The following is a 13,363-nucleotide window of genomic DNA, read 5'->3' on the forward strand; positions in this document are numbered from 1 at the left end:
GAACTGAAGCCACCTAACATATCCACATTTAATACTATTTGTTGAAGAGACTCTTTGCTCCATTTTATTGTTATCGCTCCTTTATTAAAGATCATTTGACTGTATTTATGGAGTTCTGTTGGAGAAGGCAATGGCACCCCACTCCAGTACTCTTGCCTGGCAAATCCCATGGACGGGGGAGCCTGGTGGCCTGTAGTCCATGGGGTCGCTAAGAGTCGGACACAACTGAGCTACTTCCCTTTCACTTTTCACTTTCATGCATTGGAGAAGGAAATGGCAACCCACTCCAGTGTTCTTGCCTGGAGAATCCCAGGAATGGGGGAGGCTGGTGGGCTGCCGTCTATGGGGTCACACAGAGTCGGACACGACTGAAGTGACTTAGCAGCAGCAGCATGGAGTTCTATTTCTAGGCCCTCTGGTCTGTTCCATTTATCTCTTATGAATACCACACTGTTTTGATTCTATGGCTTTATAGTAAGTCCGGAAGTCAAGTAGCATCAGTCTCCCAGTTTTGTCCTTCTCCTTCAATGTTGTGGTCTTTTGCTTCTTCTTATAAACTTTAGAATCAGTTTGTTGATATCCATACAATAACTTGCTGGGAATTGATTGGGATTGCATTGACTATAGGTCAACTTGGGAAGAACTGACTCTTTTTTTTGACTGTGCTGGGTCTTTGTTACTATGTGTGATCTTTCTATAGTTGTGCCAAGTGAGGGCCACTCTCATCATTGCTGAAGGTCTCTAGTTGCAGGCGTGGACTTCTCATTGCAATGGGTTTCTCTTGTTGCAGAGCACAGGCTCTAGGTGCATGGACTTCAGTAGCTGTGATGCTCAGGCTTGGTTGCCCCACGGTATGTGGCATCCTCCCAACCAAGGATCGAACCTGTGTCCCCTGCGTTGCCAAGTGGACTTTTAACCACTGGACTGCCAGGGAAGTCCCCCAAACTGACATCTTGACAATGTTGAGTCTTCCTGTCCATGAACATGGAATATCTCTCCATTTATTTAGTTCTCTGATTTTGTTATCAGAGTTTTTGTCATTTTCCTCATACAGATCTTGTACATATTTTGTTAGAGTTATGCCTAAATGTATGTAATATAAATGATATTGTGTTTTTAATTTCAGATGTTCACTGTTAACATTTAGAAAAGCAACTGACTATTGTATATTAACTTCATGTCCTGCAACTCTGCTGTAACCACCTATTAGTTCAAGGGTTTCTTTTTTTTGTCTATGCTTTTTCATTTTCTACATAGACGATCACGTCCTGTGCAAATGACAACAGTTTTATGTCTTACTTTCCAATTTGTATACCTTTGGTTTCCTTTACTTGCTTTATCATATTAGCAAGAACTTCTAGTATAATATTGAAAACAGATGGTGAGAGGGGACATCTTTAGCTTGTACCTGATCTTGGAAAAGCTTCCAGTTTCTCACTCTTGAGTATGATGTTAGATTGTTTGTAGATAATCTTTGCCAAGTTGAGAGTTCTCCCTATTCCCAGTTTACTGAGTTTTTATCTTTAACGGGTGCTGGATTTTGTCAAATGCTTTTTCTGCATATATTGACATGATCATTTGATTCTTTTTTTAGTCTTTTGATATGATGGATAATTTTAGTTGATTTTTTAATGTTGAACTAGGCTTGCATACCTGGGATAAATCCCACTTGGTCAAAATCCTTTTAATACTTTTTTTATATTTGATTTACTAGTATTTTGTTGAGGATTTTTGTGTTTCTATTCAGGAGAGATGTTGGTCTGTAGTTTTTTTCTTCTATTATTTTTGTCTGGTATTAGTATTAGGGTAAGATTGCAGAGAATTGGTTTAATTTTTTCCTTAAGTATGTAGTAGAATTCACCAGTGAACCCATCTAGGCCTGGTGTTTTCTGTTTTAGAAGGTTATTAATTATTAAATCAATTTAAAAAATAGGTATAGGTGTTCATTTCTTTTTAATACTGAATATAGTCCATTGTGTGAATATCTAGCAGTTTGTTTATTCAGTTGAAAATGTTTTAATATTAACTGTCTCCTATAATTTTTTAAAAAAATTTTTAATTGGAGGATAATTGCTTTACAAAGGTTGTGTTGGTTTCTGCCATAGAACAATGTGAATTAGCCATAAGTATACATATGTCTCCTTCTCCTGAACCTCTATCCCACCACCCTCTCCCATCCCACCCTTCTAGGTTGTCACAGAGCACCAGGTTAAGCTCACTGTGTTACGCAGCAGCTTTCCACTAGCTATCAGTTTTACATGTGGTAATGTATATGTTTAAATGCTACTCTCTCAATTCAGCCCACCCTCCTCTATTGTTTCTGATGAGAACTCAGTAATGGTTGTTTTGTTTCTTCTGTGTATTGTGTCATTTTTTTCCTATGGTTTCTTTCAATATTTTGTGTTTGGTTTTCAGCAGCTTGACTTTGATTTTCCCAGGTATGGCTTTCTTCCTTTTATTCCTGTTTCAAGTTTTCTCATTTGCTTATTCTATGAAGTTATGTATTTTACCATATTTGTGAAATTTTGACATAATTTTCAAATATTTTTCCTTCCTCATTCCCTCCTTTGCTTCTGGGACTCCACTTTAACATGTTAGAACTTTTGATATTGTCCTGTAGCTTATGGAGGCTCTTATTTCTTTCTAGTTTATTGTTCATGATATTGGATAATTTCCATTTATGTATCTTCAGATTTACTTTTTTTATTTTGGCCATGCCACACAGCATGTGGGATCTTAGTTCCTTGACCAGGAATCAGACCTGTGCCCCCTGCATTGGAATTGCTGAGTCTGCCTGGAAAATCCCATGGACGGAGGAGCCTGGTGGGCTGCAGTCCATGGGGTCGTTAAGAGTCAGACACAACTGAGTGACTTCAGTTTCATGCATTGGAGAAGGAAATGGCAACCCACTCCAGTGTTCTTGCTTGGAGAATCCCAGGGACAGCAGAGCCTGGTGGGCTGCTGTCTGTGGGGTCAAACAGAGTCAGACACCACTGAAGCGACTTAGCAGCAGCAGCAACCACTGGAGTGCCTGAGAAATCCTACTTTTTATTATATCATTTCCAGTTTCCGGTCTGCTGTTAAGCCCATGCATTGAATTTTATATTTCCAATATTGTATTTTTCAGTTCTTTCATTTCCATTTAGTTCTTTTTTTTTTTTAGTAGTATCTCTTTCTCCGCAAAACTGTTCTTATGTATTCACTCCTTGTGAGCATATTTTTCTTCATGTTCTCTGCATAGTTAAAATAAGTGCTTTAAAACTTTGCCAGCTAATTCTAGCATCTTGGTCTCCTTGGAGTCCTTTCCATTGATTGCTCATTTTTCTTGACCAGGAGTCAGAATCAAAGTATTATTCTAAATGAGAAACCAGACACAAAAGGTATGCACTGTGTGATTCTGTTTACATGAAGTTCTAGAACAGACAAAACTATAGTGAGAGAAAGCAGATCACTGGTCATAAATAGCTCAGGGTGGAGGGAAGGGATTGGCAAGCATATAGTAAATATTTGAGGTTTTGCAGACCACACAGTCTGCAACGATTTAACTCTGCTATTGAAGCATGAAAGCAGCCATAGACAATATGTAAACAAAATGAGTATGGCTGTGTTCCAATAAAACTTTATTTGCAAAACCAGGTAGCAGCCAGAGTTTGATGTACAGACCATAATGTGCAGACCCTACTTTTGAGTATGGATCATGTTTCCCCTTTCTTATATTGATAATTGAGGGTTGAATCCTGAATATGTGAATAATATGTTGCAGAAACTCCCGATTCTATTGTATTCTTCCATAAAATCTTGTGGTTTGTTTATTTTTTTAAAATTTATCTCATCAGGCTATTTTCTAGGCTTGAACATCATACATACCTGCTTGGTAGGCAGCAGCTGTGGTTTCTGTTCAGTTCATGTATCTGTAGATGAGTTCCTTGGAGTCTCCTCTGTGCATGGGTAGTTCAGGGATCATCCAGAGATTAAATCAATTTTTATGCAGAATTGGGGCTTCCCTGTCCATGGCTTTTATCTTTTGGGGATTTCTCCTTCACTTTCCAGCTGTTACGGTAGCTCCCAGTTTTATCCTTTTTGTTCTTGAACTAGTAAGGCTTCAAAATTTATATCTCAGTTTTAGTTGTCATCACAGAGCTATCTGTGGTTTGTCCTTAGATGAATGATGATTAGCCATAAAAAACAGAAGACAATAATGATGTTCACTTCCAGTTGTCAGGTCTTCTGGTTTATGTTTGATCTTTAGTGCTTTTTTATATTTTGTGTAGAGCTTATAGTTTTTTATCTGCAGAAATCATTGGTCTATTAGGAGCAACTCTGACAGGCTGAATGAATCCCAAGCTGGAATCAAGATTGCTGGGAGAAGTATCAACAATCTCAGATATGCAGATAATACCACTCTAATGGCAGAAAGTGAAGAAGAATTAAAGAGCCTCTTGATGAGGGTGAAAGAGGAGAGTGAAAAAGCTGGCTTAAAACTCAACATTCAGAAAACTAAGATCATGGCATCTGGTCCCATCACTTCATGGCAAATAGATGGGAAAAAAGTAAAAACTGTGACAGATTTTATTTTCTTGGGCTCCAAAATCACTGCAGATAGTAACTACAGCCAGGAAATTAAAAGACACTTGCTACTTGGAAGAAAAGCTATGACAAACCTAGATAGCATATTACAAAGCAGATACATCACTGCTGAAAAAGATCTGTCTAGTCAAAGCTGTGGTTTTTCCAGTAGTCGTGTATGGATGTGGGAATTGGACCATAAAGAAGGCTAAGGGCTGAAGAATTGATGCTTTTGAACTGTGGTGTTGGAGAAGACTCTTGAAAGTCCCTTGGACAGCAAGGATATCACAACAGTCAATCCTAAAGGAAATCAACCCTGAATACTGGGTTGGAAGGACTGATGCTGAAGCTGAAGTTACAATACTTGGGCCACCTGATGTGAAGAGCCAGCTCATCGGAGAAGACCCTGATATTGGGAAAGATTGAGGGCAAGAAGAAAAGGGACAACAGAGGATGAGATGGTTGGGTGGCATCACCAACTCAGTGGATATGAGTTTGAGCAAACTCCAGGAGATAGTAAAGGGCAGGGAAGCCTGGCGTGCTGCAGTCCATGAGGTCACAAAAATTTGGATACAACTTAGCAACTGAGCAACAAAACAACAACTACCCTCACTGGAAGTGGAAGCTCTACAGATTTAATTTTTAGAGGGACAGTTGTGGCTTCACTAAGTTAGATGTGCCAAAGTAAAGATAAATTTATGTCAGGAAGACAGAGTTTTAAAAAGATAAAATGAGGGCCTGATCTCAGTGGAAGAAAAAGAGAAAGGAGGGGTGTTCCGAGGTAGGATTGGTGAGATTTGTTGATTATTAGAGGGAGAAGAGGAGTAGTGACAATGAGGTGGCTGAGATGGCAGAGGTGATGAATAAAGAAAGTGGAGCAGATTTAGGACAGTGGCCTTGAGGGTGGAGGCTGTTAATTTTTGTTTTAGATACAGTTTTAAGGAGGTATAGTTTATATAAAATTAACCCTTTTTTTCCTACAAAGTGTAAAGGGTTTTCTTTATGTGTAACATAGGCAAAATTATGTAAGTCAGTAAGTTTTAAAGAAATTTCACATATTCTGATTCCATCCACTGCCAGTCACCTTAGTTCCTCCAGTGTTTGGATCATAATCTTCAAGGTGGTCCTTTCAGAAAGAATTCTGCTTAATCCACAGTTATCGTGTCAAGCAGTCTTGCCACAGTTTTTTAAACTGGATTTCTTTGATCTCCAATGACATATGAACATACTTCAAAAATACCCCACTGGGGACTTCCCTGATGGTCCAGTGGTTAAGACTTCACTTTCCATTGCAGCAGGTACAAGTTCGATCCCTGGTTGGTGAGCTAAGATCCCACATACCTCTCACCCAAAACAAGCAAAAAATATAAACAGAAGCAATATTGTAACAAATTAAGACTTTAAAATGGTCCTCATAAAAAAAAGTCTTAAAAACAATTCCCCAACAGTAATCTTTGGAATCCAGTTTTCTCAAACAATTACATTAGGACCATGTTTAGGGTCAGAGGAGATGGATCTGCCTGATTCTGAATTTTAGAGACCCTAGAGAAAGAGAAGTATTAGTTCCTATTGAAGATTATGTCAAATTTACAGTATGAGAAACTTCAGGGATACTGTGTCAGTAAAAATACCAGCCTAACATGCACAAAGCCAAGAAAAACAATGATGCCAGGTACTAAATTTATATTAGCACTGTGCTTTGAACACCCAGCAAGAATAAACTGCTGAGTGCAGATACCGTGCAGTGCAGTAAAATTCACCAGTTTTAAATGATGCATTTTGAAGAATGTATACTGTCATATAACTACCACCACAATCATGGTATAACATTTCCATCACTCCAGAAAGTTCCTTCATATCTCTTGGGAATCAGTTGCCCCCACTACCCTGAGGCACTGGCAGTCACTGGTCTGCTTTCTCTCAGTATAGTCTGCCTTTTCTAGAACTTTGTGTAAATAGACTCATAGAATATACAGCCTTTTCTGTCCCTTATTGAGGATAAAAGCTTTTGTAATTTATTCGTGTTGTTGCATGTATCAGTAGTTTAATTCCTTTTTATTAAAGAATAGTATTTACTTATTTACTGAGGTTATATACTAAGTTTATTTATTTATTTGGACATTCAGGCTATATCCATTTTTTGTCTATTATAAATAAAACTGGTGGCCCAGTGATTAAGACTCCATGCTTCCACTGCAGGAGGCACAAGTTTGATCTCTGGTTGGGGAACTAAGATCCTGCATGCCATATAGTGTGGCCAAAAAAAAGTTGAAGAAAAAGCTGCTCTGAATACTCAAGTGCAAGTCTTTTTGTGAACATGTTTCCTCTTGAGTAAATAGTTAGGAGTGGGATTGCTGGACCATGTGTTGGCTTGACTTTATAAGAAACTGGCAAATGGTTTTCCAGAGTTGCTTTACTGTTTTGCATGCCCACCAGCAATGCATAAGTGTTTTGGTTACTCCCTATCCTCACCAGTACTTGGTGTTATCAGTCTTTTTAGTTTTAGCCATTCTGATAAGTGTTTAATAGTATCTTGTTGTGGTTTTATTTTGCATTTTCCTAATGACTATTGATGTGAACATCTTTTCATGTCCATATCTGCCATTTGTTGTTCTTTTTTGGAGAAGTGTTTGAATATTTTACCCATTTAAAAACATGTTTTCTAAAAAAAAACCCCAAAAGACATGTTTTCTTATTGAGAATTCTTAGTACAAGTCCTTTTATCTGTGTTTCACAGATATTTTCTCCCAGTATATAACTTGCCTTTCTTTGCGTTTTGTAACAGTATCTTTTGAAATGCAAACATTTAATTTTAAAAAATAATTATTTTAATATAATTTTCCTTCATTTACACTTACTACAATATATTGTCTATATTCCTTCTGTTGTTTATCCATCCTCCTAGCTTATCTTACACTCAGTAGTCATACCTCTCACTTCCCCACCCTTGTACTGCCACCCCCCACTGGTAACCTCTAGTTTGTTCCCTGTATCTGTGAGTCTTCTAACTTTGTTATATTCATTAGCTTGTTGTGTTTTTTAGATTCCGCATATTGTACAGTATTTGTCTCTATCTGACTGACTTCACTTAGCATAGTGCCCTCCAGGTCCATACACGCTGCTTCAAATGGCAGCGTTTCTTTCTCCTTTATGGCTGAATGCATTCATCGCATACATGTACCGCATCTTCTCTGTCCATGCATCTGTCAGGGGACACAGGCTGCTTCCATATCTTGGCAGTTGTAAATAATGCTGCCTTGAACACTGAGGTGCACAAATCTTTTTGAATTTGTGGGGTTTTCTGGTTTTGGTGTTTTTTTTTTTTGGTTATATACACAGAAGTGGAATTGTTAGACCATATGATATTTGTGTTTTTAGTTTTTTGAGAAATTTCTATACTGTTTTCCCCAGTAGCTGCAAATAATTTACATTCCCACCAACAGTGTATGAGAGTTCCCTTTCCTCTACATCCCATTATCTGTGTTCTTTTCACCGATAGCCACTCTCACAGGTGTACAGTAATATCTCACTGTGGTTTTGATTTGCAGTTCTCTTATGATTAACAGTGTTGAACATCTTTTTATGTGCCTGTTGGCCATATGCATTTTCTTTTAGGAAAATTGTCTATTCTTTTGACCATCTTTTAAGCAGTTTGTTTTGATGCTGAGTTGTGTGAGCTGTTTACGTGTGTTGGATATATTAATCCTTTATCAATTATATCATTTGAAGATATTTTCTTCATTCAGTAGATTATCTTTTCATTTTGTTGGTGCTTTCCTTTGCTGTGCAGAAGCTTTTAAATTTAATTAGGTCCCATTTGTTTATTTCTACTTTTATTTCCTTTACTTAGTAGATGGATCCAGAGAAATATTGCTACGATTTATGTCATACAATGTTCTGCCTATGTTTTCCTCCAGGAGTTTTATAGTATCCAGTCTTACATTTAGGTCTCTAATCCATTTTGAGTTGATTTTTGTGTATATGGTGTTGGAGAAAGTTCTTATTTCATTCTTTTACATGTAGCTCTCCAGTTTTCCCAGCACCACTTATTGAAGAGACTGTCTTCTGAACTGTATATTCTTGCCTTCTTTTTTGATTAATTGGCCATAGGTGCCTGAGTTTATTTCTGGGCTCTCTGTCCTATTGATCTATGTGTCTGTTTTTGTGCCAGTGCCTTAATATTTTAATTACTGTAGCTTTGCAGTATAATCTGAGGTCAGGTAGTGTGATTCCTCCAGCTCTAACCTTTCTCAAGATTGTTTTGGCTATTTGATGTCTTTTGAGTTTCAGTACAAATTTTAAAATTTTTGTCCTAGTTCTATGAAATATGCCTTTAGGTATTTTGATAGAGATTACACTGAATCTATCAATTGCCTTGGATATCATGGTCATTTTTAACAATACTGATTCTTCCAGTCTAAGAACACGGTGTATCTTTCCATCTGTGTTGTCTTCAGTTTCTTTCATCAGTGTCTTATCATTTTCAGAGTACAGGTCTTTTACCTCTGCAGGTAGGCCTGTTCCTAGGTATTTTAGCTTTTTGATTTAATGGTAATAATGGGATTGTTTCCTTAATTTCTCTTTCTGATAGTTCCTTGTTAGTGTATAAAAACACAACAGATTTCTATATATTAATTTTGTATCCTGCAACTTTACCAAATTCATTGATGAGCTCTAGTAGTTTTTTGGTGGTGTCCTTAGGATTTTCTGTGTATGAGTGAGTGAGTGAAGTCGCTCAATTATGTCTGACTCTTTGTGACCCCATGGGCTGTAGCGTACCAGGCTCCTCTGTCCATGGGATTTTCCAGGCAAGGGTACTGGAGTGGGTTGCCATTTCCTTCTCCAGGGGGTCTTCCCAACCCAGGGATCGAACCCAGGTCTCCTGCATTGCAGGCAGATGCTTTACCATCTGAGCCACCAGGGAGGCCTTTTCTGTGTATAGTGTCTTATTATCAGCCAACAGTGACAGTTTTACCTCTTTCCTTTCCAATTTGGATTCCTTTTGTTTCCAAAAGTTTAAATTTTGATGAAGTCCAGGTTACCTTTTTTTTTTTCTTTTGTGGTTCCTGTGTTTTGTGTTCCAAGAAATCTATGCCTAACCGAAAAAGCAAATATCAATTTAGTTAGAAGAATGACATTGTTTATATTTTTGTAAGCCTCTTTAATCCTGTCTACTTCTCTATTGCAATATGTTGTTTTGGTTAAAGTATAGGAAGAAAGTCTGGTGATACGCAGGTGTGCAGTTGGAAAAGCAAGGGGTATTGTAATAGTTTTTTAAATGTTTATTTTTATTTATTTATTTGTTTGCACCAGATAGCACATGGGATCTTCATTGCAGCATGTGGTAGTTTTCTTGTTAGTTGATGCATGCCTGACCTTTTTTTTTTTCAGTTGTGGTATGTTGGATCTGGTTCCCCGACCAGAATCAAACCTGGCCCAGAGTGCAGAGTCTTAACCAGTGGACCATCAGGAAAGTCCCAATAGCCTTTTTAGATAATTGTGGCTATTCTTCTTTGATAGTGCTCCACAGCTCAACAGCTGATAGTTTCTTACAGTTTCGTTGTATTGTGGAATCTGAAAGCACATCAGTGATTTCGTAGTTACATTAAAATTCACTGTCTTTACTTGCACTTTCAATGGATCTTTAACTATTTTGACTTGGGGAGGAAAACCTTTTCCTTCTACCCTAGTAGGTTCAGTTTCTGAGGACTGTGAATTAAACTGACAAAAGACAGAGTAACAGCAGGAAAAAACCCAGTTTATACATGCAGCATGAATACAGTGGAAGAACTCAGTGATGACTAGCTCAAAGGAATGATTAGAATCTGGGGCTTATTCAAAAACAAAAGACTTCTTAAAAGTGGGGAGGAAGGACAGTGTTTGGATTTGGGGAAAGATAAATGAGTTTTCAGGAGAACAAGCGGTAGTTCTAAATTTGTGATAATATATATATAGGTATGAATGGTTTTTCCATCTCCTTCAGGGCCATGAAATTCCACCGGAGAAGGGATTTGGGTAGATTTTATTTGCATTCTTTCTTCTGGGAGTAGATCTGCCTTGAAGAGGAATTTATGACAGCCTTATTTCCCAGAAGTTGCTGCTGTTAGCTAGAGAAAGCTCTGAGGAGGCTTTTTCCTGCATCTGTTGAAACTTAAATGTCTTCAGCTGAAAATAATCTTTATACCAACTCTGGGGTTCCAGGTGGGTCCTACAGTTGAATTGGTGAAAAGTACATTGATAGTTTAGAAACTACTGGTTCGAAGTTATGCAGCTCTTCCAAGTAATAATACATTTTATTATACAGTATTTAAAGAATCACATTTGTTTATGTCACTTGTGATCTCATCAGAATAAGTAATGGAAGCCTTCAAGCTCCCAGTGGCCCATGTAGACTTTCCAAAAATTTTAAATTTTGCCTGAAAGCTCAAATGTTATTGTTGGCAACAAACACTGTCAGTTGTTTCCTTTGAAATAACAAGAGTTTTTCATTTTCAAGAGCATGTCAGCTGTTCTTTGAAGTAAAAATGATTTTACATGAAGAAAGAGGCTGGTTCAACTCTCAAACAGGCTCACGTGTGCTTTTCCTCAAGACAAGTGTAGTATTTTGGCATGTAGCATTTCATAAACAGAATATTAAAAATATATGTGTTTAAGGTTGAAATTTAATCAAATTATTACTTTTGATGACTTTGTCAAGGCATCCTGAAGTAAAACTGCCCCTCCCCCAACTGCATGTGTGGCAGCAAAGAATACAGTGACTAGTAGTGTAATTTGATGCCACTTACTTCATTTGTATATGGTGCCAATGTTTGTATCCACTGTAATTTTCATACTAGTAAGTGCAAAGTAAGTGTCTGCACAGTTGTTCTAAGATAAACCATGAGATTCAAAACAGTTATATTCATCTTGGATTATGTCAGCATCACTTGTGTTTGTTACTAAGAATTCATACACGACATCACTGTCAGTGATTAACTGGTGCCAGTGTTAGATGAATATAAACAAACTGGCAGGTCTCATCTTGTCTATGGATTCATCTGTTTGTAAAGTAAAATTCTAGTTCTGCAGATGAGATAGTAATCAAGTCTTTAGATTTGCAGCAGAATCTTTAATTTGGTGAATTGAAAGTATATCATTAAAAGAGGGGCACTGCCATGATTTATTTTACTGACTTCATTCAGAAGGCATGTAGCAATGTCAGCTGTACCAAGTTGTGCTTCTCCAGTTAAGGAAGTTCAGTCACTTACCCTAAGATATTTCAACGGCTTTTTCATTTCTAGATGGAAAGGTGTTAACAATCTTTAAGAATTGTAAAGATTCATCACATCTGCATTTAAAATAGTCAACTACTTTAAATTCTGAATGATTGATCTCAAAATGTCACTGTAACTTAACTGGCATAATGTAATTAGAAAATGTTCTGTTGCTTAAGATACAGTTAGCTAAATTATTAACATCTATAAAATCAAGAGAAAGAAAAATGGCTCGTATCATACTGTGGTTTCTTATATATAATTTTGCCCAGTTCTTTTTGGAGCAGATTCTTCCTTTCCATGAGTCAGAGACTCTAGGCCAGTTACATCTATTTTAGCAATCTTTAAATGTATGTATTGCAGCTGTGGGTTGAGAAAGTAAGTTTTCTAATCTCCCTGTTTTGAGTCCATGATTTTTTTTTTTCTTTTTAAATTTTTCGGCTGTATGAGGCAGCTTGCAGAATCTTAGTTCCCCAATCAGGGGTTGAAGCTATGCCCTCAGCAGTCAAAGTGCAGAGTTCTAATCACTGGATTGCCAGGGAATTCCAGAGTCAATGATTCTTAAAAATAAATGAAAAATTACAAATAAATATTCTTTTATTTTAGAAAAAATAAATTCTAAAATAATACACGTTAGGTATAATTTAAAAATTTCTGCCACCCTTATGACAGAAGAGCTTTCCTGATCGCTCAGTCTGTAAAGAATCCGCCTGCAATGCAGGAGACCCTGGTTCAATTTCTGGGTCAAGATATCTGCTGGAGAAGGGATAGGCTACCCACTCCAGGATTCTTGGGCTTCCCTTGTGGTTCAGCTGGTAAAGAATGCGCCTGCAATGTGGGAGACTTAGGTTCGATCCCTGGGTTGGGAAGATCTCCTGGAAAAGGTAAAGGCCACCCACTCTAGTATTCTGGCCTGGAGAATTCCATGGACTATACACTCCATGGAGTCGGACACGACTGAGCTACTTTCATTCACTTATGGCAGAAAGCAAAGAGGAACTAAAGAGCCTCTTGATGAAAGTGAAAGAGGAGAGTGAAAAAGCTGGCTTAAAACTCAACAATCAAAAAGCTAAGACCATGGCATCCGGTCCCATTACTTCATGGTAAATACATGGAGAAACGACGGAAACAGTGACAGACTTTAGTTTTGGGGGCTCCAAAATTACTGCAGATGGTGACTGCAGCCATGAAATTAAAAGATGCTTGCTTCTTGGAAGAAAAGCTATGACAAACCTAGACAGCGGATTAAAAAGCAGAGACATTACTTTGCCAATAAAGATCCGTATAGTCAAAGCTATGGTTTTTCTAGTAGTCACGTATGAATGTGAGAGTTGGACCATAAAGAAAGCAGAGCACTGAAGAATTGATGCTTTTGAACTGTGGTGTTGGAGAAGACTCTTGAGAGTCCCGTGGACTACAAGGAGATCCAACCAGTCCATCCTAAAGGAAATCAGTCCTGAATATTCATTGGGAGGACTGATGCTGAAGCTGAAGTTCCAATACTTTGGCCATCTGATGCGAAGAAGTGGCTCATTCGAAAAGAC

General features: G+C 37.7%; 1 protein-coding gene and 1 non-coding gene across 3 annotated transcripts in view; one reads left to right on the top strand and one right to left on the bottom strand.

The window, feature by feature from the left end:
* The window catches only part of RNF214 (ring finger protein 214), a 53,967-nt gene that overhangs the window by 23,943 nt on the left and 16,661 nt on the right, over nucleotides 1–13,363 (top strand). The gene's annotated exons all lie outside the window — the stretch shown is intronic.
* On the bottom strand, nucleotides 6,178–6,315 carry LOC128061082 (small nucleolar RNA SNORA8). Its single transcript, XR_008200696.1, has one exon. It is a non-coding gene; the product is annotated as a small nucleolar RNA SNORA8 (small nucleolar RNA).

This window comes from Budorcas taxicolor, chromosome 15 (assembly GCF_023091745.1).
Source record: "Budorcas taxicolor isolate Tak-1 chromosome 15, Takin1.1, whole genome shotgun sequence".
Taxonomy (NCBI): domain Eukaryota; kingdom Metazoa; phylum Chordata; class Mammalia; order Artiodactyla; family Bovidae; genus Budorcas; species Budorcas taxicolor.